This window comes from Crassostrea angulata, chromosome 8, assembly GCF_025612915.1.
Source record: "Crassostrea angulata isolate pt1a10 chromosome 8, ASM2561291v2, whole genome shotgun sequence".
Lineage (NCBI taxonomy): Eukaryota > Metazoa > Mollusca > Bivalvia > Ostreida > Ostreidae > Magallana > Magallana angulata.
Genome location: NC_069118.1, coordinates 43,005,456 through 43,031,999, shown reverse-complemented (window position 1 = coordinate 43,031,999; position 26,544 = coordinate 43,005,456). Strand labels below are relative to the sequence as shown.

Genomic DNA, 26,544 nt, shown 5'->3' with positions numbered 1-26,544 from the left:
GCTGGTGCTTGTATCAAAGATACGTTTTTGCATCAATGTAAAACGTCGTGCTCAGAAAATTGTGCAAACTCATCGCTTTGGATATGTTACACATGTCACCGAAAGATAATGAGCGGTGAAATCCCTCCCGAAGCAGCAGCTAATAACATGTTTCTTGAGCCAGTCCCTGAGGAACTTTCCCGCTTAAACAATTTGGAACAACATTTGATTTCCTTACATATACCTTTCATGAAAGTCATGGCTCTTCCAAAGGGTGGGCAGAAGAATATTCATGGTCCAGTTGTTTGTGTACCATCTAATTTGAAGAAAGCAACATTTTTACCTCTAAAAGAGGATGAAAACCTTTTGCTTCGAGTAAAATTAAAGAGGAAACTGAGCTACAAAAGTTATTATGAATATCAATTCATAAACCCAACTCATGTTCTCACTGCACTTGACTACTTGAAACAAAACAACAAATGGTATGCCGGAATCTCTATCAATAGAGACATCGAGAGTAATGAAACTGTAGAAGATTCTGAACGAGATGCAATTCAAACATCAAATGAAGATACTGAACAAGTTGAAGATCAAACACCGAATGAAGACTCCGAACAGATACAAATAGCTGTAGACAGCTGTCTCCAACCTGTAGATATTGCACAAGAAGTTTTGGACCATTTTTTCGATGATGTCTTCAATATTGCTCCTGCAGAAGGAAATAATCCAGTACGGATGCTTCAAGAACAAGGGAACGAAGCAAAGACATTTCCTTGCCATTTTCCTTCAGGACAGTTCTCATTTGATCAACAAAGAGATAAAAGATTGACACTTGCTAGATATTTCAATAACAGGCTGATGAATGCAGATAACAGATTTGCAAAAGATACAAACTACATCTTCTTTAGTCAGTATATGTCTGAACTAAATCAAGTAATTGAAAAAACGCAGATTTCTGTTCGGAAGACGGTCACCAAAAATGAAAAAGGGAGATTAATCAATTCAGATATGCTAAGAAATCCCGAAACTCTGTCTAAATTGTTGAGGAACGATGAAGCAATTAGATTTATGCAACCGATAAGAGGTACACCAGCATACTGGTCAGCAACTCAGAAAGATCTTTTTGCTATGCTTAGACAGCTTGGAATTCCAACATGGTTTTGCTCGTTCTCTTCAGCAGAATATAGATGGAATGATGCCATCAGTTCTTTACTAAAACAACTCAATGATGAAAGAAATCCGGATTTGTTAGACTGGACAGAAAAAAATGAAATTTTGCGGAGCAATCCCGTTACAGTGGCCAGAATGTTTGAACATAGATTTCGTATCTTTCAGCGGGATGTTATCCATTCACCGTCAGAACCTATTGGGAAAATAGCCGATTTCTTTCAAAGGGTTGAATTTCAACAAAGAGGTTCGCCACATATGCACTGTTTATTTTGGGTGGAAAACGCACCAAAAATAGATGTTGATGGTAAAGAAGCTGTGGCTGAATTTATCGATAGATATGTGACATGTGCTGTGCCAACTGAAAATGAAGATTCTGAACTAAGAAAAATTGTACTGGATGTTCAACAACACAGTAAGAAGCACTCAAAGTCGTGCAAGAAAAATGGAACAGAATGTAGATTTAACTTCCCCAGACCCCCATCACAGCGTACATTCATAACAGAAAAGCATGATGACGACGATGACGATGAAACTTCAGAAACTCAAGATGTACACCAACGTAATTCTACATCAAACCTTACCAAGTCCCAAGCAAAAGAAACTTTATTGAGTGTTTGGAATAAGATTCAAAGTGATTGTGATGGATATGAGACAACAGAAGATATTTTCGAGGATCTTTCTCTGAATCAAGACATATACCAAAATGCAATGAATGTTTTGTCAAAAAAATTGACAGTTGTCCTCAAAAGGCATCCAAATGAATTATGGACAAATCAGTACAACCCATGTCTTCTTAAATGTTGGGATGCAAATATGGATATACAATATGTTTTGGATCCTTTTAGTTGCATCGTATACATCGTCTCGTACATCTCTAAATCAGAAAGGGAAATGGGAATGTTATTGAAGCAAACAAACGTTGAAGCCCAAGAAGGAAATCTGGATGCCAAACAAACATTAAAAAAAATAGGATCTGCATATTTGACGCACAGAGAAGTTACTGCGCAAGAAGCAGTCTACAGAGTTTGCAATCTAAGAATGAAAGAAGCTTCAAGGAAAGTAATCTTTATACCAGTTGGAGAAAACCCTACTCGTATGACAAAACCCCTTTCACAAATGAGGCGAAAACAAACGGATGATAACGATGATTTACACGACGAAAATGACGAGGATGACGAAATTTTCATGACAAACATCGTCGAAAGGTACGAAAACCGACCAGACAACAAAATGTTTAACAACATGTGCCTAGCCGAGTTTTGCTCTGATTATCGCGTCCTTGCCAAATCCCAAGTTCCCAAAGGAGGTAATGAAAATGTCTTTGAACTTCAAAATTCCAAGGGATATGTTCAAAAGAGAACGAGAACAAAACAGGCAGTTGTTAGATATCCAAGATTTAGCCTAGAAAAAGCATCTGAGAAATTTTATCAATCTCGACTACAGTTGTTTCTTCCCTATCGGCATGAAACACAATTAAAACCGGAAACTTTTGATTTGTACGAGGCATTTCATGAGAAAGGATTTGTGAAATTACATGGCTCGAGATCTGTAAAAGCAGTAAAAGTAATTGTGGAAACAAATCATGCTCGCTTTGCTCAGAATGAAAATAACATAGATGAAGCCCAAGAGATGTATGAAAACATCGGAGAACCAGAAGATGCATGGGCAAACCTATGCCCCGAGACGGAAAAAAATAGAGATGAATGTGCCATGATGAAGACAACACAGAAAAATTCCGAAGGTCTTGTAGAAAATATACCAGATATTGACAGTAATTTTAACAAAGCTGATGTTCTGTACCAAGTACAACAACTTTGCGTCTCTAATGAAGAAATGTTGAATATTGTGCAAAACTTGAATGAAATCCAACAAAACGTGTTCTACTTTGTGAGAGACTGGTGTGTCAGAAAAATAATAAATGAAAATCCAGCTCCCTTTCACATATTTCTAACAGGAGGTGCAGGAACAGGAAAAAGCCAAATTGTTAAAGCTATCAATTTCGAAGCATCACGCCTTTTCTCTAAAAGGTTGTCGTCACCAGAGGCTTTATCAGTGTTGCTGACAGCTTTTACAGGAACAGCTGCATTTAACATTGGTGGCAGTACAATTCACAGTGTTTTTTCTTTGACAAAGTTCTTGCCACTGCCATACGTACCATTAAAAGAACAAACTTTAAGTGAAATCAGAGTGAAACTCTCAGACTTGCAGATTCTTGTAATAGACGAAGTATCGATGGTGTACAAAAGACTTTTATACTACATCCATGAAAGACTAGTGCAAATAAAAAAATGCAAAGACCCATTTGGAGGCGTTAGTGTGCTTGCAGTCGGTGATTTCTTCCAACTACCACCAGTGAAACAAAGAAAAGATGAGAGGCTATACAAAGACAATGCATCATATCCAATTGACCATTGGCAAGATTTATTTCACGAAGTTGAATTGACTGAAATTATGCGTCAACGCAATGATGTTCCATTTGCAAGAGCTTTGAATTTGCTGCGTACAAGAACCTTAGAAGAACCCTTAGCAAATGAAACACTTGACACAGTGAATGATTGTATCAGAGATGGTCCCGAAGATGTTCTTCACGTATACTCCACTAACGATGAGGTAAATGATTACAATTTGAATATGTTAGAAAAGAAATGCAAAGATTTCAAACAGATTGATGCAAAAGACTATCAAAAAGATAAAACCTCAGGAAAACTCTGCCTTAGAGATAAACCATGCCTAACCAAAACTGACAGTTTATCAAGCTCGTTACTATTTGCAGTTAATGCTCGTGTCATGTTGACAAGAAATTGCGATGTCAAAGATGGTTTAGTCAATGGAGTTATGGGATACATTTCCCACTTTGAATACGGAAATGCAGAAAAAACAAATGTTACTGCTATAGCCGTTATATTTGACAGTCAAAACGTCGGAATAAAAACAGGAAAGCGAACTAAAAATGGAAACATGGTATTGATTGAAAGAATTCAAGAAGAAATTCTTGTAAGGAAATCAAATGCTATTGTTAGACAACAGTTTCCATTAAAGCTATCATGGGCCTGTACAGCTCACAAGGTTCAAGGGATGACTGTAGAAAAAGTTGTTGTCAACCTTGACAGAACATTTGCTCCCGGCCAAGCCTATGTTGCATTAACGAGAGTAACTTCGAAAGAGGGATTATTCATAGAAACAAACGACAGAGCAAAGTTAGTCAAAAAGTTGTACGCTGATCCAGATGTGAAATCAGCCATGAAAGACATGCAAAAACTAGAACTTGACAGACCATTTGAAGTTCACCCCAACAGCACCATAGTTGTACTTCATAACATTCAAAGCTTGAATAAAAACTTTTGCCACATGAAATGTGACAGGAGATTCACAAATGCGGACGTTGTTTGTTTAACAGAAACATGGTTAAGATCTGATCAAGAAACTGCTCATCTACATTTAGATGGGTTTCAATTTTGCCATCTTGCAAGAATAGAATCTTATAGCAACAACGATGAACACACGATGTCATTACGCAATTCAAAAGGAGGTGGGGTCGCTTTGTATATCAAAGAAAACAATGAAAGTCAGATTATTCATCATTCAATCAAAAACATTGAAGGCATTGCTGTCAAGTTGTTGAAAAAAAACATAGCCGTAGTGAATGTTTATCGGCCACCTACATTGAACGTTACCATGTTCTTGCGATCTCTTAAATCACTCATAGACACCGTAAGATTACAATGCGATACGTGCATTTTCGTAGGAGATTTCAACGAAGATACAAAGTTATCCGGCCCTATACAAACTTTTATGGAGTACAACGGGTTTAAGCAGATAGTGAATTTTTTCACAACAGAGGGTGGAACAACTTTAGACCATGTTTATATCTCTGATTCCATAGAAGCGCACACAAAAAGATTTTCAACCTTTTACAGTTATCATGAGGGTGTATTTCTATTTCTTTGAAAATCCATACTGGTATGAGTTGCCATGATCATAGTAGAATACTTTTATTTAAAACACAATTTTTCAAACTTGCACCATATTCTTATGATGCTTGTCAAATTTGGATAATTTTCACTTGTTATTATTCAAAAGAGTGCAACCAATTCAAACAAGACGGTTTGAAAAAACATAGTTTATAAATCAATATGTCATAAAAATGCAGTTTTGATTTTATGTAATATTTTTTAAGGACGCTGTAAAATCAGCGGTTGTATACCCACCGTTCTGATAAGAGTTGCCATGATTATAGTAAAATACTTTATTTAAACCACAATTTTTCAAACTTGCACCATATTCTTACGATGCTTGTTAGCAATAATAAGCTCAAGTCTCGTGGATGTTTATATAATAGTAATTACTACTTGTACTTATTTAAAGGAAGTACAGACAATTCAAACAAGACGCTTTGAAAGAACACAGTCTATAAATCAATATGTCATCAAAATGCGGTTTTGATTTTTTGTAATATATGGACGCTGTAAAACAGCGGTTATAAAGGAAAAAGTCAATGCTATAGATTTTCCAAAGGAATAAGAAATATTTGTACAACATATGTAGCTAAATACGAAATTAAAAATATAGTATTTTTAATATTCTAATGCAGAGACTGTACAATAAGATTTAGCGGAAATACTGAAGAGTATTTATTATCAAAAAGCTTATATTAAAGGTTGTTACACAATCAAATTTGAAACAAGTCATGCATAATTTTTTGCAAAATCTGTATATTTTGTATATAACAAATTTTAATGAAAACAGTTCATGTTTCTCAAACATTTCGTCATATTCTCTGTAATATCTTTCGTCCGAATATACGATGTATTGTATGTTCTTTTGATTTTTTTTTTCAATAGCATGTGTTTTTAAAAAAAATTTTTTTTTAATATCGGAAAAGCAGGCATGTGCATAACTTATAACTGAATTGAAAAATCAAAGTCTATAATCACCATATGATATGGAAATACACTTGTGTGTGGAATAATATAATAATATCGGAATCATTTTGCACAGATAGGTATACCATACTTATATATGTATAGAGTGTATATAAAAACACGCCTGTCGTTTATACAGAGTTCAAAATGTCTGCATTATATTGTGGATCCCGGAAATATATCCAACGTATTTTAAACGCAATCAAGTCTACATCTTAATGATATGCTCTGATCGCAAGATCTACAACAGTTTATGATTAAGGTATACATTTACTCAGAATAAAAAAAATCCACTGATGATAATGAAAAACCATGCATTGTGTGTTGAAGACCTATCATGGTAGTCTATTTTTCACTTTCAAAAAAATAAGATCAATGATTACTTTGTGAGATAATGGTTAATGAATATTTTTTGAAAATTTTAAAAAAAATCCCAAAATTATTTACCGTATGTTTGACGTTTTCTTAATTGTGAAAATAAGACAAATTGCTGAACACTTTTTAAAAATGAAATACAGTTTATAAATGACAGTGACACTAAACAGACACAAAACATTAAGTTTTCATTCAAAATTTTTATGAACAATCCAGTCCGAATTTTTCAGTTTTCAAATTCCAACCCTTTTTTGATTCAATTTTACAAAAAAACTGATTGATGATTATGCTTAACATTTATAGTATTAAACTAGGTGTATTGACCTTACTCTGCAGGCATAACAGTTTTATGAGGTCAATGATCAAAATTTTGAGATATGGTGTCTTTTATCGTTTTTAAGCATTTTCCAAAATTTTTGTAGTGTGTGCCATTCGAATATGTAAACGAAAAAGTTAGATAAAACCAACAGACAATATACAGAATCATGTTGACTTAATAATGAAATTTTAAATCTGATGAAAACAGTATCACCAAATATATTTAAGTGAAAAACAAAAAACTGAAAATGTTGGTCCGACTTTCCTCTGTTTTGTTAAAAGTCAAACTTTGTTTGAGCCTAATTCCATAATATAGTAAAAATAGCTAATGGTTTGTCAATAATAATTGGAAAACTCAAATAAAAGAAAAGTAAGTGAAAAATCAAAAAATTGCTTGTTTCTTTCATTTTCGTTTAAAAAACCTTCCGCACAAAATAATAATTCCCCCAAAAACTTGTTTGTCTCTTGAAATCAAATGATTTTCCTATAGAAATGTTGTGTAATTATGAGATGATGATCTTTCTTTGATGATCAAACAAATAAAATCATATTCATTTGAAATATAGTGATCATCTGCGCAATGAAATAAAAACGTGAGGAGTGAAATACTCTAAGCATCACAATAACATAAGCTAAACACACAGAAACGTCATCCACACATGTACAGGTCGAGACCACTAGATTCTGTGACGTTGGCATAAATTTGCATACAAAATTAGCTATCTGTTTACTTTTATTGACAAACCAATCGAATGAATGAGTTGCAAGGCATTGTCGGCCACTACCAGTTTCGGTGTATACAAAACGTATTGAAATATATACCAATTGAATTGGTCTTTGGAAACTCATTCTCAATTTTTTATCAGAATTAAGAAATCAATATAGAAAATCATGTCTGACTTTTCATTTCTATGCTTACATTTGAAAAATGTCAACCCATTTAGATACCCCATTGTCAAAATTTAAAAGACAGGTACGACCCATTATATAATAAAAAGCGGGTACGTTTTTCACGTGATTCATTTATTAATAATAATTAAGTCATCAATAAACAATTATGCAATTTTTCTTATTAAAAATTGCTTGTACTTGTATTCGTTTGTATGCCAGTGTATTGATACTTATCGATTTTTGAAGCAAAAATTGAGAAATTAAAACATTATTTTTTAATGGGATGCATGGGAAAAGTCTACAGTACGTAATATTTCCCTTTTTACCTTTTAAAGTAAAAATCAACTTGTACGAATTTTCAGGCAAGCTATTAAATATTGTGTATAAAACAGCCACAAACCAAGTGAATGTGTTGAAAAGTAAACACATTGTAGAACGTCATGCTTTGCGACTCATTCAATAGATTAGAGAGCCTCTTTTATGTAAATATTGTCACATTTAATTTGCTTTCAATGTAAGGTAGTGTACCCGACCTGATTAAGGACAGCAAAAATTATATGTGTGCCTAGTTTCAGCCTGATTTGTTATGTCTTTCATTGAATATACCTTGATAGCTATTGCAATGGTGAATGAAATCCAGAATGAGATGTAAACAAGAAATCTAGCATGTAGCTTGTGACATAAGGCTAGGATAAATTCGGACATTTCCTGTCAAAACCGGAAGCTAAACCAATTTTCTTAATATTCATGTTTTTCAATTTTAAAAATTAAATTTTTCCGGAAATTTTGTTTCCGCGTCCTTGGTTAAAAAATAGCAAAATGTTCAAAGTAAATGAACTCGTACCAAAAATAATTTTTAAGTCGTACTTGAACACACATTCGGATTTTTTTTGTTAAGTCGTTCTTATAATCGGAAAGGTTTTTGTTAATTCGTACTAAAAATAATTCGGATTTTCTTAAGTTGTACCAATAATGATTCGATTTTTTCATATTTATTTTTATTTTAGTTACTATTGTTATTGATTTAAGAGCTCTGCTTCTTACAGGAACTTCTAGCTTTACTTCCGACATTAACGGAAGACCCACTCGTTGCTTTGCAACGAGCTTTGCTCTAGTTATTATTATTTTTCTTTTTTTTTCTTACAAATTTTGTGCATGCGATTTCTCAGAAACAGCTTGACCGATTTTCATGAAACATTCCGATCTGATAGATACTGATCTGAACCTTATAGGTTTTTGATTTTATTGATGACGTCACTTCCGTTTTTGAGAAACTGACGTTTTAGCGATTTTCAGAGGGGTGGCTTGTCCCTCTAAGTTCTCCTAAACTATAAAAGATATTGAGTTCAAACTTTCAGGGATAGTAGACGAAAGATTGTAGATTTGCAATTTTATTTTCATTTTGATCTTGCTTTAAAGGCGCCGAAGCTCGCCTGGACCCAAAAATTGAGATGGAAAAAACGTCGTAATTTTTCGTGGTTTTTTTTAATTATCTCTTTTCTGAAAAATATTTTGTTAAGACATGTCATGTAAAAATAGTTTCTACTTACATGACCTTTCTTTTAAAATCAAGAAAAAGAGGGTGGCCCCTCAAATAAGGGGACCAAAGGGCTCGAAAGTCTTTAATCCGTAGCCCTTTACTGAACGATATTTTGTGAAATGTTATAGAAGCAAATATGTTCATCTTACAGATATGTATCCAAACAATGTAATGATTTTTCCATGTGTTACGTAATTAAGGGGCTCTAAAGTCTTTTACATATATCCTTTTACTCAGGATATTTTGTTAAATGTTATAGAAGCAAATATGTTTATCTTACAGTTACGTATCTAAGCAATGTAAGGATTTTATCATGTGTTATGTAATTAGGGGTTTTAAGGGGCCAAAAGTCCGAAAATTTGATCACACATATCTCAGAAACGAAAAATATTTTGAAATGCAGTATAGAAGAAAAGTTGTTCAAAATAATGTTCTTAACGAATTGCAACCTTCAAAATTTCGTCAAACAGCTCCTATAAGGGGATGAGTGTCGGCCCCTTAAACCTTCTTTCTCATATATCTCCAGAACGATAACGAATTTCTAAACACTTGTTGAACAAAATGTGTTTAGAATTAGATGACCTTTGATATGATATCAAGAAAAAGGGGCTGGCCCCGTAAATAAGGGAACCAAAGGGCTCTAAAGTCTTTTACATATATCCTTTTACTCGGGGATATTTTGTTAAATGTTATAGAAGCAAATATGTTTATCTTACAGTTATGTATCTAAGTAATGTAACGATTTTATCATGTGTTATGTAATTAGGGGTTTTTAGGGGCCAAAAAGCCGAAAATTTGAACCCACATATCTCAGAAACGAAAAATATTTTGAGATGCAGTATAGAAGAAAAGTTGTTCAAAATAATGTTCTTAACGAAATGCAACCTTCAAAATTTCGTCAAACGGCTCCTATAAGGGGATAAGGGATCGGCCCCTAAAAACTTCTTTCTCATATATCTCCAGAACAATAATGAATTTCTAAACACTTGTTGAACAAAATGTGTTTAGAATTAGATGACCTTTCATATGATATCAAGAAAAAGGGGCTGGTCCCTTAAATTAAGGAACCAACGGGCTCTAAAGTCTTTTACCTATATCCTTTTACTCAGAGCCATTTTGTTAAAGGTTATTAAAGCTAGATTAGGTATAATACGTTATTATATTCTAACAACATAATGATTTTCTCATCTTTTCTATCTTAATTGGAAGAGTGCAAGTATTTAAAAAAGCAATGTCAGAGAACTTATAAAAAGAGATACAAAAAAAAACATTAGTACTCCACTCCTTTTTTCATATCATGATTTGTTGTCGAAAATCAAAGTCAATGACGTCACATTTCCTTATAATAATCGTACGGAAGACCTCCTCGTTGCTCGCGTGTCTAGTTAGGGTCTTCCGTTTCCAACGGAAGACCCTCTTGTTATTCTATTGTTTCTTTTTATTATTAGGGTCTTCCGTTTCCAACGGAAGACCCTCTTGTTATTCTATTGTTTCTTTTTATTATTATTATTATTATTCTTTTTCTTTATTTTTCTGACTTTTTTGAAGCTTCATATCTTAAAAAGTTTTCAACCGATTTCAATGAAACTTTCAGAGGTTACGTGACATGATCGTCCCTTAAAGATGTGTAAGTTTCCATTACAGCCTCACTTCCGTTTTTACGTTACGTCAATTTTAAAACTTTTAAAAAGTGATTTTGTCCAGGGCGTTTTTCAAAAACGCTTTAAGATAGAGACTTAAAATTTTCTGTGTTCATACATTGATCATTTTTATTGGGACATAAGGCTGGAATTCACCTTCCGTCACTTCCGGTCCAAACTGGGAGTATTTCAAAATTTTCGAAATTTTCAATTTTTTGTGTTAACTTAAAAAGTTGATGCTATTTATAGTGTTTTTCATGCTTAATACTAAACTGAAATCCGTTTTAAACTCGGATGACGCATTGCAGAGATATCAGGGTTCAAAAATTGATTTTTCCGGAAATTTTGATTCCGCGTTTTTTGGTTCAGAAAATAGTCTTAAGCTCAACGTCAAAATAACTCGTTCCAAACGAATTCGAAAATTGCCTGCTGGTCATAAAACAGAAATCTAATTTGAAAAAAATTAAAGTTAATCAGCGTGGGCATTGAAATGATATCGTTAATTTGATTGATAAGTACGTTGAATATGTGATACCAGTTTAGAAAATAGCGACTTTTTTTTTATCTGAATCATAATAAAAAAGAAGCAGGAGTAACACACTGTTCCCGATTTAAACAGCGAAAAGCTATTGAAAGTCATTACGGTAGTTAAGAAAGACTTTGCTGAGACTTGAAATAAGCGTAAGTGCAATATAAGCCATGCTCGTCAGACAGTTGTTGAGAACAACACGTACACATGTATAATTGAATGAAGAGTTTGTAAATATTTCAATTCACCTATTTATTATAATTTTACTCACAAAATAATTGCATAAATGCAAGTTATACAAGTTAATTTGTTCTCTGCATATCAAACACAAACATGTTTGTTTTGATCGAAATAAATATCGTACGATCACCACGTCCACGCGCCTTGTTTTGATTGCGAACAGCTGACAGTAAAGTGTCCACATTTTCATATGAAACATGGCTTGCAAAACTTCGATAGTGGAAAATGCATCTCAACTTTCCTTTGGGAGATTATAAAGGTATGTTTTAATATTGGTTATGTCCTGTTGACTTTTTCTTTTCAAAATAATTGCACTTTTTAGTCTAACCCGAGATTCCTCTGACTGCCAGTCTCGTAACCTCTGCTTTTATGTTGTGACGTGCGTCACGATATAAAAGCGGGGATTAGAGTCAGTGAAATCTCATCTAGTTAAGTGTACTTGCACGTTTTTGTTTTACACATCGCTGATTGGAATTTTTATTTGTTATTTCACTATATATATGTATACCGGTATGTCTATGTGTATTGAATTACATACCATAACCTGTAAAACAGTGCTTTTGAAAGGGTTAGGGGCCCCAAGGTACACAAACGAAGAATGCTGTAATTAGTGTAGTTTATCTCTTATACATATTGTTTCATTCTTGAGTAATTTTTAATGCATATTACATCTACATTGTATGTAAACAATTTAAATTAAGACAGATATAATTGATACTGTGCCCAGATCTCTCTCTCTCTCTCTCTCTCTCTCTCTCTCTCTCTCTCTCTCTCTCTCTTGTGCTTTGAATCTTGGCAAAGTGTCAGAGAGCAATTTAATTTTGTAACAGAAATATCTCTGTCAGGTAGAAAAAAAATGAACAGTTCATTGAATTTTGAAATAAGCGTATAATATCAATTGCTCATTTTTTCCCCCTATGTTCAGCGGAATAACAAAGCTTTGTAAAAAAGTTCATGAAATTTTATGTGCATTATGCATAGAATTGATTTCTCGCTAAATTCATTCCCCCCAAAAAACAGTAGAATTGACAAAACTTGGTAGAGCAGAAGCTTATAATCTGATGCTGTTTGGATGGGTGATATTTATTTGTAGTTTTCGAATTGAAATATTGACTGTCGCAGTCGTACAATGAGTAAATCTCTCTCTCTTTGTGTCTCTGTCTGTCTCCTCACTTCTCTCTCTGTCTCTGCATATGTTAATGTAAACACAGCTTTTATTAGTATGTTAACACAGCTAATTGATTTTTTAAAATTTCAGCCCAAAACAGACTCTTGTTCCCACATGGCGACTACATGGCTTTTACTTGTTCATTCTTGTGGATTCAGCTCATGAGGTTACCCGTTCAACTTTACCCACATGCATGATTCCTTGTGTTTTACAGACTTTTTACCGGTAATTCAAATTCAATACGATAAAGCGTGAACAATAATGGAACTTTAAGATAGCATCATGCTTGTTGTGTTTGAAAAGAAATTATGACAAACAAGATTAAGGCTGTTTAAAGAAATTTACAATTTGTATTTGTTAGTTGTGAAAATTGGTTTCTCAATAAAAGTATGCAATTATGTTTCCTTTATTTTGTATTTTATAATGATATTTAGATGTGTTTAATTCAAATATCATCTCTGTTTCTAATTTTCTCCTTTAAGATTACATGTAGGATATGTAAATGTACATTTGACCAGGATATAATATCTGCTATGATAATTACTTTTGAAATGAACAAGAAATAGCATATTTTTACATTTTAAATGTATATAATTATGCAAATGCAGAAAAACATGTCAAATTTGAACATTTATCATGGAGTTTTCATCCGTCTCCAGCTACCCAGGTTTGTTTAAATTTAATTTTAATGTAAGAAATTGTCAAACTTGTATACCTAAGGTCTTACTGTTCAGCATGATTAAAAGGAGACTAGAAACCAGAATTGATTAGATATTCTCAAAATATGACTGTTAGCTTACTTTTTTTCATGGAAACAAGAAATGACATGCAGCACAATAATCATCCAGTAAACAAAAAAAGATCAATTCTTAGTATCATTGCAATTGATTGTTTTCAAATATGTGTGAGAAATAACTCAAAGAAATTGCCACAAGTTTTATAAAATTAGGTAAAAGATTTCAAACCATGATTTTTTATTAAAATCAAAAGATGGGGGAGGGTATACATGTAAGGGCATTTCTAAGTGATATAATGCTTTTTTCATGATAATATCTTGTAGATGTATGTAGTACTGAATAGATTACTTATTAAAATAGGTTGAACAACAACTGACCTCTAAAATGTTGGGTAAAGATTTTTTACTATGGAGAACCCAATGAGTCTGTGTTATAAAATGAGGAAAGCGAAAATGGTGCACGGGTTCACTTAAATGGCCATATTTTTCTTAAACCTCAATGGAATTTGCAATATGTGGTATACTTTTTCTAAGAATTGCATTAGCTTTCTTATTGTAAGCCAAAACATATTTTTATATAATGTTGTTGTACAAAATGTACTAAGTTAAAGGTAGCAAGGAACAGTTTCAGATAAACTACCTGTGAATATTTTTGTAAAATTGAGAGTTGTTGTACTTGAAGGCTTATGAGTGTTGCTAAGATTCATGAAATGAATTTTAATGATTAACATTAGTTAGTGGCATGAACGGTTCGAGGGGGGAGGGGGTCAGTAAGTCTCAGACATGTGATGCCTGTGCAACAAGCACACAGTACAGAAGGTCTGAACACTTTAAAAAGCAGCTAGTGTAGAGGAAAAGTTGCTCAAAATAATATTTTAAACTAAATGCTACCTTTTTTTGTTAGTGGCCACGTTAATGAGTTTATGAGTCAGTCCCTAATACACAGTTGTTCAGATATGTCTAGAACAGTGAACAATGGTCTTGAACACTTGTAGAACAAAATGTGTTTATATTTACGAGACAGATTTCAATGAAACTTTCAAAATTGCTGCATGTACGTTAGCCACATTACAAAGAAATGTTTTTTACAGTGTACTATTATGTTATCTCGCATACAAATTGACAGTTGTCGATAATTAAAATTGATTTTATTGTTATTGTAAATATTAACATACAGAATTTTTAAATGGTATTGAAAATTAGAACTATATTTAATTGTTGAATTAAAACCCAGGCACGTAACATCATGGGGGGGGGGTGCCCCCTTTTTTTCTCTCAGCAAACATTTTTCTATAATTGTCTAAATTTAAAAAAAATGGAAATTAGAATTTTCACGTTTTATGAAAAGTTGTAGTTGTACCCCCCTCCCCCCTCTTTTTTTTTATTAGTCTGCCCCCCCCCCCCCACACACACACACACACAACTACACATTTTAAAAAAACAACGATGCTACATATACGTGTCTGTACAAACGTTACTTTTGAAAATCTGGGAGACTGAACATTAAATCGACATGTTTATCGTACGAGTTAACAAATGATGCAAAGGGGAAGGTCAAAAGAGAAGTTTTCTTGCTGTTGTTTACTTGTTAGATCGAATGTACTTATGTAGCTGATCCACCATTTACGAAAGAATGTAATGTGACGGGGAGAGAAGTTAAAAAACAGAAAGTAAAATTTTGCACCATAACATTTGGATGCCGCTTTGTTGTTTACCAGCGCAGTTTACTTGAAAGTCGTAAGTTTTGTTTTTGTTTTGTAACAGGTCACGTGTTCGTCGTACAACGGCCATTGTTTTGTAAGACCAAAATTATTGTTTCCCTAAGATTGTCGTGCTTTGTTTGTAAAACAGGAATTTTTAAGGCAGGCGTTAAGCCTACGAAATCTATAGAATCGGTCGCAATTTAGCTTTAATAATTTTTTAGTTTTAAAAACAAGAGTTATCGTTCCTGTTCATGGTAAAATGGGTAGGCAAACGCGGGTCAGGGCAAAATAAAAGCCGCGGCAGATCGAGATTTTTCAATTTCCGTCGATAATAATTAACTAATGTGAATTAAATTTTCAGGATATGTTACGGAGCGGTATATTTGTATTCGCTGCAAATATTGTTTCACAACAATGCGTATTTTGGAATTTATCGACGATTGTTGATTTTCAGTTTGCCCATTAAAAAAGCCAGTATCTTACAATCAACTGATAGAAATAAAATAATTGTGAAATTATATTAAACATATTGATTATCCATAGGAGTTATTAAGAGGCTGATATATTATATATATAATGAAAGTTGAATAGGAAAATGTCACCTGAATTTGTTACACATGCACATTTCTGATACCATTTCATATAACAAAAAATAAATATCCATGTGGGATAACACAGACACGCAACTATTACGGAAATTTGGATTTTGTCCCGGGTGATCGGATCTGGTTGTAATGACCTGGTTTTTCTTAAAACATGTTATTAATCGCAGAAATCGCAATTTCCATTAAAGAAATTATTATTTTTCAAAAGTATTTCATATGTTCTAAAGGAATTAACCATGAATTATTAAGTTTCTTCTTAAATAAGTCAACAAACAAGTTTCTTCTTAAATAAGTCAACAAACTTGTAAAATATCGACCTGGGTTTGACTACCCATTTTACCAACTTGGAAATCAACAATCGTAGATTAATTCTATTTTTTTTTAAATACACATTGTTGTGCAGCACTATTTTCAGCGAATACAAATATACCGGTCAGTAACCTACCCTGAAAATTTCAATGAGATTCACAGATTAATAATGAAGATAAATAATAAATCTCGGTCTGCCCCGGCTTTTCTTTTGCCCCAGGCGGGGTTTGCCTACCCATTTTACCAAGACTCATAATAAATCCATATAAACTCTTGCCTCTACATTAAACTCAGGTTAGTAAGGGAGACATACAGTCCTATAGGACTAGTGATATATCAAATGATAGGCCTCCTATTATCCAAAGTTAATATCGGTTGTATATACCAAAAGCCAACATGTCACGTCAAAGTATATTGTCAGATACACCATAGTTGATGTGCATAAAAGACACGAAGGTCACTTTTACATTGTGCATATGTTAATTAAGGGTTAACCTAAGTCAATATTTGAAAACCGCTGTTCCACAACATGCAGGTACATATTTTTCTCTCAAATTAATGTCCAATTGAAATGGATATTAGTGAGTATCCACATTGAAGTTCAAGTAGAAAATGTTGCCGTCAACATACCATCTTACTTCATTTTGATTAATGCCAAACAATGATTCTTTGAAAACAATTTAAAAGATAAACAACACATTACAAATATCACTTGTCTGAACTTCATTGGTCACCTGACTACATCCTGTCAGAACATTTTTTCATTTACCAACCAATTTCATGTCTTGGTGAACTTTTTAACATTGCTGTTTGTTACTTATATTTACAGCTAAGAATGGTTAGATTGTTCAAAATTATAAATATAACCATGCTTTTATGTTTACAATATTGATGCAACTTTTAATGATGAGCCTGTGGGTAATCATTTTACTCAGAATTAAATGTTTTCACTGTATATTCTATAGGTTCATATAAGGAAACATTTGCAAATCTACCTTAGTATGCAACACATTTGAGAAGCCAATTAACCCCACTCATAGTATATATCTCCCCAAAACAGGAGCTCTAAACTGTCAAGAGTCAATTATTTATTAAAACAACATGTGTGATTATTAAATTGTTTCTTTTAACACCTGCAGTAATTATAACAGTTTATTTTGTGCTTTGAATTATCAATATGTAAATCACTAAACTAGGGGTTCAAAAAGCTGGACTAAAATTTGTACTCTAGCAACTATTGAAGTCTTTGGGAATAGGTGATCTGGTGAATTTAAGATTCATAAACTGACAGTGAAATGGCAAAGTATGCTAAATTGTGTTTTGATGCTTATTGATAGTTAATATCTTATATCTCAAACATACAATTGACATTGAGCAAATTAAAGAAATAAGGAATACAAATTTGTATTTCTCAGTATTTTACCAGTTTAGTGAAAATCAATAGTATTTACCAGAACGGGAAATACCGGTATTTACCCAGCACTGGTATTTCCCGACCAACCCTAATACTATTTGATATGAATACACTGGAATAGCCAAACCTTTATCATTACTTGAGGTTTTAGTTGTTATTTTAAATTATTGTTTGTTAATTAAATAAATTTATGACTGGGTAGTACAGGTGCAATGATACACTTGCCTCACGTTACGATACATATCACGATACAGACAATGTGACATGATACATATTCTGATACTTTTGATGTGCTTTTAAGAATAACAAATCAACATTTGAACAATTACGCATATTGTTTAATCTCCAACTCTTTGTTACATAATTTTTTCCACATATTTTTCTTAATCAGCTATGTAAATATTAGAATGTAAACATGATTTGCATAAGGTAAAAATGTAATGTTGGCATCAATATCGTTATTTTAACACTGACAACATTAAATTACTTATGCTCTTATTATAGTTGTAATGAATTTTCTGAAGGCAAAATATTTAATGACTATGGTAACCTTTAATTTTGATTACATTTTTGCACATCTAGGAATGTGGCATTAATTTCTTGCGACAACAGACAAATGCATGGATAATTGCCGTTTTATACGAGGTGCAATACACATGTCGTTTGTTTTTAGGAAAAGGTCTGCAAAATAGTTCTTGCATGTAGAAACACTCAATTTGGGAACTTCGTTAACCAATTTCGTTTATTCTACAAAACCCTAAATGTAACTATATCAAAGATTTATGGGATGCACTGTAGCTGGGGGCAAAATTAAATAATGCGAAGCACGTTTTTCAACACCGAAATCATTTTAAAAATATAATTTTCAAACCGAATCGGACGGATAAATATATTCCGGATCGAATTACAGAACCGCGGTATAGCCTACTGTATCATGACATACTTTTACAGTGATATACCCTCTCACGGTTTATTGTTGCACCCTTACTGGGTAGAGAAATTAAAGAAATTCATTTTTTTCAATGCATTTGTTCTAATGTTCTACATCAGTGGCACTTGCTGTTACAGCCACCTTTAATCAGCAGCCACTGCCCATAATTGGGAAGTTTCAATGTTGTTCGTTTCGTTTTTCACTATTATGAATATTTTTAACTCAGTTAAGAGGCCACCTTTCTAAGGTGGCCAGCAACCAGTGTTTTTAGGTCTTGTGCACTCAACGTGCCTGTTTTCAATGACCATTTTGTCTGTTTTAAGGAGACTTCACTTTCTAACAGAAAAATAGGGACGGTCGAGTGATATTTTTTTATTTGGCTTAAGTAATTTTCTTTCTATCAAAAACAAATTCATAAATTAACAATTTGAATTACATGCAAGTTAATGCTTAAGGTATTCAATGTATAATGAAGGAATATTAAACAATTTTGAAGCATTTTAAACTAGTTAGATATGTGTTGCTTGATAACTATGAAAGTGAAATGAACCAAATTCACATGACAGACAACATATAAGGAGCCGGTCATTTTGCACTTTGAATTTTTTTAAAGAGTTATTTCCCTTTGATGAAAAAAAGAAAAATTTTGTTTCGTCAAAATATCTGCGGTAAATGATTCATTTTATTTCATATTTAAATAAAGAGAAAGTTTATGCATGTATTAACCAAAAGAATTTTACTAATTTTAAGTTACTTTTTACAATATCTTAATAAAACATACATTGCCTATAGACTTCAATGCAGAATTCAAGGTGTAATTTGTTGGGCCATAATAAAAATTTTGAAAATTCCTTTGGTGGAGTATTTATATTTGATAACACCTTCAAAATGATATCATGATTAAGAATATCGGACCATTCATTTATTAGGTACAAAATGTGGTCGTTATACATCGAATACCTTACGCAGTACACTCGATGTACGATTTAATACATTCAACATTCAGGTAAATACTTGTCCCTAAGAATACAATAGTTTACATTCATTGTCATTTACATTGCTTATAGATATGATTTACATGTAATTTTTTTTATATATTATGGTGTATAGATTTGAATAAAACTGTGATCGAAATGTACATTATGTGTTCTATAAATTATACTAAACAGCACAATGAGTCTCTTGTAACTTCAAAATAAAATTATATTCAATGAAAAGGCATGATACAATAAACACGATAGGATAAATGGAAAAATCTGATAAATAGAATGATAAACCTGATAGGATTCACACTCAATTGGATAGCTCTGAGGCAGAGATAGAACAGCGTACTCGCACAATACAAAAGGAATAATACACAAAGGGAAAGGATTGAATTGTAATAAATAAAATTGTGGGTTCTGTGGTGTTAATTAATTAAGGGTTGAGTAATTGATTATTATGGATATTGATCACACAAAAGAAAGGTTTCCTGTCACATTGACACCTTTTCTTTTGTTTTATATTATTATACACCTAAATTTACCCCCCAAAATATAATTCTTAGATAAATTTCTTAGCATTAATTCATCTGTACTAGTCTGTATATTTTCATATAATTGGCTCAGAACTTCTACACTCCTATTAGCACTTGAGCTAGAGGTTTAGCCTTCTGCTACATTGGTTTTTAAACTGAAGGGTTCTGGTTTTGAGCCTTTTTTCTATTACATTTGTAGCACTCAACAAAAAAACTGATGTAGAGTTGTTGAGAGTTTCTTGTGTGACATTTCTAAATGATAGATTTTTATTAAGAAAAGGGGGAAGAATGTTAAAGTGTTTAAAATTAAATTAAGTATATATAATAGGCTCACTACTATTATTATCTAGTGGGTTAACCCTTTAGCTCAGTTGCTGGAATGTCGGTTTTAAAATTGAAAGGTCCTAGGTTGGAGCCAGCTCATGCCACCTGTTCTATTACACATCGTGAATAATTGAAATTTTTAATATGTGATTGAATTTACAGGTTCAGTTCAAATTTGGGTGCTTGGATGATTTTTAAACAGAGTTGTGCCTCTTTGAAAAAAAAGAGAAATTCCCAGTTTCCGCTCTCAAACTTTTGAAGGAATGCACATGTAAAGTTAATATATATATATATATGTAGATTTATGATTGGCAAAAACACAGCTTGAGTAGATTTTGTTTTGGTCCGTTGATTTTTGATAGATTTATGCCTCTTGAACTACCGGTATATGGAATATTCTTAGTGTGTGCTCTCTAACTTTTGAAGTGATGCAACTTTTACAGTTGATATTTATATGTTAAAGGTTAATTTTTTTTTTTATAGAAATTACAGGTCTAGTTCTAATTTACTTTCAGGCCAATGATTTATGAAAGATTTATGCTTAGTGAACTTAAAACAGAATGAGTAATTTTAAGGGATTTTTTTAGTTTTTCTGTAATCAAACGTTATACTAAATTTGGCAGTTGAAATTTTGGTTGTTTACGGTGGCATTTGTGGAGTTTCGACACATCTAGTTTGTTTAGGCATGCCATATGGTGGGATTCAACAAATTGATTAACTTCTTGTTTTAAAAATGTCTTCTTTGCTTATTTGTATAATAACATCAAAGCACAGGTATTACTAGTGAGCATTGGCTCACAAATATTTTGTTTTGTATCATAAGAGTCTTCTAGTTTTTCAATGTATCTGGTCATGCACACTTATTATCTAAAATTATCTTTTCACTAAAGCCCTCTCCAAAATTATGAATTTCATGGCCACTGGGACAGGAGTTTTGATGTCACACTTGTAGGTCTTACTATTTTAGCAAAGTTAAAAGCAAACTAGAAACCAAAATAGATAAGATATCCACTAAATATGATCATAAGCTTACTTTTTCATGAAAACAAGAAATCGCATGTAGGGCAGCATGTTTTTTTGTAAATAAAAATGCAACAAATTATCCATTTACCAAAAAAGATCAATTTTCAATATCAGTGATGGTTGTTTTCAAATATATATGAGACATGACTCAAGGAAATTGCAACGCTAGTTTCATTGTATTAAAGTAGATCAAGTGTTCTGTGATGTCACACTTTTTTGTAAAACTTTGAATTCTTTAAATATTGTGCAAGATAGTTTCAGGGTTGGAAATTCGCCAAAAATAGCAGCCAGCCACAGGGCTGGCTACTTTTAAAAGTTACCAGCCCTGCCCAAAATCTGCCAGTCCTGATAAAAATGTTTATTATTATGAATGAACTATACATAAAGCTGAATATTTACATCTGCAACACAGGCCTCTCTCTCAAAATCTTTAGCTTTTACGAGTATTTGAAACCATATCTAAATATAACACAAATAATGCTTATCATTAAGTTTAACATGCTTAAAAAATATAACTGTTCATCTGTTTGTGTATAATTATAAACCCTCTTTTAGAAGCCCGCTAAGATTGTCATAATCATGAACTTTCAATACATTTTTTAAGATTACAAAGTGACAAAAATGATGTCAAATATTGAAAGGGATTAAAATAAAACAACAGATATTAAATGTGGTAAAAAATAATTTATTCGTTTTAACAGCTAATTGTCATTGGGTCTCACAACACTATTTTCTGTAAGTTTAACATGGTTGAGGCAAAATAATTTAAGATTTCTCCTTTTTAGGGGTTTTCCGCCAGTGACAGGAGCTCTATTTTTAATGAGATTAAAAAAACCGTGTAAAACGCATTATTTTTCCACTTTTGTAAAAATACGAGGTAACTTGATTTTCTTTTGCCAAATTACGTACTTCCACGGAGGTGGAAATGCCTGTACTCGATTTTCACTCTCGTGCCATAAAGTTAGTGTTTATTTGCTGCTAAATTGTTCAAGAATTATTGTTTTAAAAGTTGTAAAGGTAGATTTCCTTAGAAGTTTGTTTAAAATTAACTAGTAATAGTTTTATTTATTTTATGTGAATATAATCACATGGATGTAATTAGAATTATTGGTAGGTTCAAGATATTTTCGCACTTAATTTTATACTAAATTTCCAAATTTTTATATATTTTATCTATGCAAAGGGGAAATAACTCCTTTTCTGACTTTTCTCTCAGTTGTATGTCTAAATGCTATAGTTTTTCTTATTCCAATGATTAATTTTAAAATATTTTTGTAATTTTTGTTTTCTGATAACGTTGATATTAAAATTAAACAAGAAAAACAAATTTCTGCCTACAAGATTTTACTTTTAACAAAAAATTTTTACAGTTTTCTGATGCTAAAATATGCTTTTATTAGTTTATGTTTATGTGGCATCTCAAAAAGTGTGATGACATGTAAATTTTTTCTAACAATTGATGACATTTAAGTCTGTTAAGTCGAAATCAGTTCAGTTTTTCAACTTTCCTCAGAGAATTTTACGAGTATGGAGCTACCTTAATTAGATTTAAGTGTTCAAACTAATGCTTATGAAAATCAAAAGATGGAGGTGGGTAAAATTGTAAGGTTATTTCAAAGTGATGTGATGCTTTTATCATGATAATATCATGTATATGTATGTAGAATTGGAAATAGTGGGTTCACATAAATAACCATATTTTTCTTAAATATCAATGGAATAGGCAAAATGGGGTACACTTTTTCTCAGAATAGCATAAGCTTTTTAAATTTAAGACAAGATGACTTTTCAGAGAATGTTACTGTAATATAAAGGTAGCAAGGGGCAGTTTGAGATAAAGTACCTGTCAATATTTTTGTAAAATTGAGAGTTGCTGTACTTGAAGGTTGTTATTGTTAAAATTCATGAAATAATTATACCCTCTCTCCAACAGAGAAGAGGGTATACTGTTATACCCTTCTGTTTCTGTCTGTGTCTGTCCATCCGTAACAAAAATTTATGTCGCATTTTTCTCAGCAATTATCGCAGATGCTTGAAATTTGAATACACTATTTGTTTAGGCATGCCATACGGTGGGATATATATTTGTTGCAATTGGACGTCAACATCCTGTTAAATAACCACTGTTAATTTTAGTCTACCGTGTAAATTTTTATCAAAGATATCTTGGCTATTATTTATTGCAGGTGTTTGAAATTTTAACACACTATTTGTTTAGGCATGCCATATTGTGAGATGTATTTTTTCATCAAAGATTTCTCAGCAACTATTTATTGTTGATGTTTAAGATAAATTTTAGCACACCATTTGTTTATATCATAGGATATATCGGTATTTAAGTACAAATCGGATGACAACCACTGTTAAATGTCAACTTTGCTTATTTTGCATATTCACATCAGAGTGGGGTTATCACTAGTGAGCATTTGCTCACACATATCTTGTTTTTAATGATTATCAAGTGATGTCTCTTGTTGAAATTGATATTCATATGTAGGCCCTATATGTTAAGTACATGAGAAAGAAGAAAAAAGCAAAAACCTGTGGACATTACGTACAAGGCATTAAGTCGAACTTCGGTATCTCGAACACCAATATCTCCAATACAATGGATATTTCGAAGTGATGTTTTAGTCCCAAACACTTAAACTTTAAGTATTTTACCCTTAATATCTCGAATACTCAGATATCTCGAAGATATTAACCAATCCTATCTAGGTCAAGATAATGAGGTTTAACTGTATTTCAATATGAAACAAATGGCAATCCCAAATGTTGAGATATTCTCTTATGGTAATTGCTCTAGCTTTAATTAAATTTATTCCATTTTCCAATCATCTCATAAGGGGAGACAATAATAGAAATTTTGATTTTTTTTAAATATAATTTTAGATGCCAAAGAGAGCAAGGATTGATGATAAGCGTAGTCGCCAGAAAGACAAGCTGAGAAAGAGACTGAAAAGACAACAGAATGCTTGCTCCTCTGCCGTCACACCACCAAATGAGACCACAGAGTCTGTTGTCCCTTGCTGGTCAATGGACGGAGCTGTGTCAGCTCCCCCTGGTAATCTTCCAGGGTTTGGTTTGATGGGGTTTCCACCTAAAGAGGAAAAACCCCTGGCCAGGATGCAGGCCTCGCCTCGAGTGAAAATGCATCCACCTGCCCCGAGGTTGCCATCTCCTCGGGGAAGTCGTCTGTTTGTCAAAAACGTGACAAAGGCACCGTCCACTGACTCCCCAGCGTGGGTTTGTACTCCAACGAGGGTACCTGGGCATGATGAAGGCTTTAAGCCTTGCCCAGCAGGTCAGGCGCAGCTGGACTCTTCTGTGCTAAGAGGGTCTAGCAGTATATCAAAAGATGAGGAAATAAAGACAGTGTTAAAAACGGCTTCTGAACGTAAAAATAGTACTGACTTGGTCAATGTAAACTTGTCTTGTGACATGGAAAAAAAGGAACTAAAACATGCAGATGAAATTTTGAATGAGAATGAGATTGACATAGCTGAAAATAGTTACATGAATGAAAACGTTATGAGACATGCACATGAAACTGTATATGAGAATGTTGACAATCATCAGAGATACTTTGTTCAAAATAGTGAATGTACTCAAATGCAGGAAATTGACTGTAATGTAAATGACACAAATTTTCAGACATCTGTTCAAGGTTCATTCCATCAGGCACATCCCATGTTTGGTGACAATGCAGGTACTCAATGTGTTGCAAACAGTTTAGCTGGTCTAGCTTTTGAACAATTTAAAAGCAGCAAACTTTGGACTACACAGGATATGAACAAGATACTAGCAACAGGTGATGAGTTGTACACATTTTTGCAGAGAAGTTCTTCGATGCATAGTAGATATTTATTGGTAGATGAATTACCCCAGTACTTTGAGTGTTTCAACAGGGCATTTGAATTCACAACGAATTCAACGTTAGCAAGTATTATAAATTTGTCGGGTCATGAACCATGCTATGCTGACTTCAATGCATACCATCTATATGAGGCGTTACAAATTGCTTTGCTAGAATCAAATGGGTGTTTTGTGTGCTTTGGGGAAAATACATTTCTTATTGGAAAAACAAATGGATTTTATTTTACATTTGACTCCCATTCAAGATCACCACAAGGCTTATTTAGTTGTAGTGGGAAAAGTACAAGACTTTTGTTCCAAAATGTAGAGCAATTATTAGAACATATTCAGAAGCTTGCCATTTCCATGGGGTTTTCGAGCATTGTTGAATGCAATATAACGGGGGCAATATGCCGTGCAAAAAAGTTGGAAGAAGAAAAGAAAGTTTGTTGTACTTCTACAGAGCAAAGTGGTGAAAATGAATGTGAGAATACAACAGATTGCGATGGTGATAGTGATGATGATGCAATTGTATTTATTCGTAATGAAGAAAACCGATTTCGATTTTGTCCCCTATCAAATGCTTTAAAGGAAGAGTTCTGCATTGAGCTAGGAATACAATATGCTCAGATAGAAGTTACCTCAGTTGAAACACCAAATAAAGAATTAGGAATCCCTAATTTAACCATACCTATCACTGGAGATGGAAACTGTTTTTTCAGAGCAGTCTCATATTGTCTAACGAGTACAGAAAATCACCATCATGTTGTTCGCAGCGCAATATGCAATCACATTCTAAAGAATGAAAACAAATTTCAATCATTTTTGAGATCTAATGAAGCGTCAGTCAAAAACCACGTGTCTTCAATGGAGAAAGAAGGGAATTGGGCAACGGAAATCGAAATTTTTGCATTAGCTCATATGCTATCGGTCGATATTTTCACATTTTCAAATGGCAATTGGCTCAAGTTCTCAGGACAAAATGTCTGTGCATCTCTTAGAACAAAACGAAATGGTTTATATTTAAACCACCAAAATCAAAACCATTATGAAGTTGTCCTTGATGTTGGTGAGTTAATGGTTGATGTTATAAGCGAAAGCAAACTTGACTCCATGTACGTAGATAAAAGTTGTCGAAAATCAAGAATTGAAAAAGGAAATAAAAAAAATCAATACAAAAGGGAAATGTATCGAAAAAAGTACAACGAAAATTTAGACTTCAAAAATCAAAAGCTTTGGAAAGCCTCACTGAAATACAAAGAGAATGAAAAATTCAGAATCTCATTAAAAGAAAGCAATAAAACAAAATATCAGAATGATCAGACATTTCGGGACAAAGCTAGGCTCATGAGTAAG

The 26,544-nt window shown here is 32.8% G+C and overlaps 1 pseudogene; it reads right to left on the bottom strand.

Moving 5' to 3' along the window:
* The window catches only part of LOC128160990 (coadhesin-like), a 133,726-nt pseudogene that overhangs the window by 93,365 nt on the left and 13,817 nt on the right, over nucleotides 1-26,544 (bottom strand).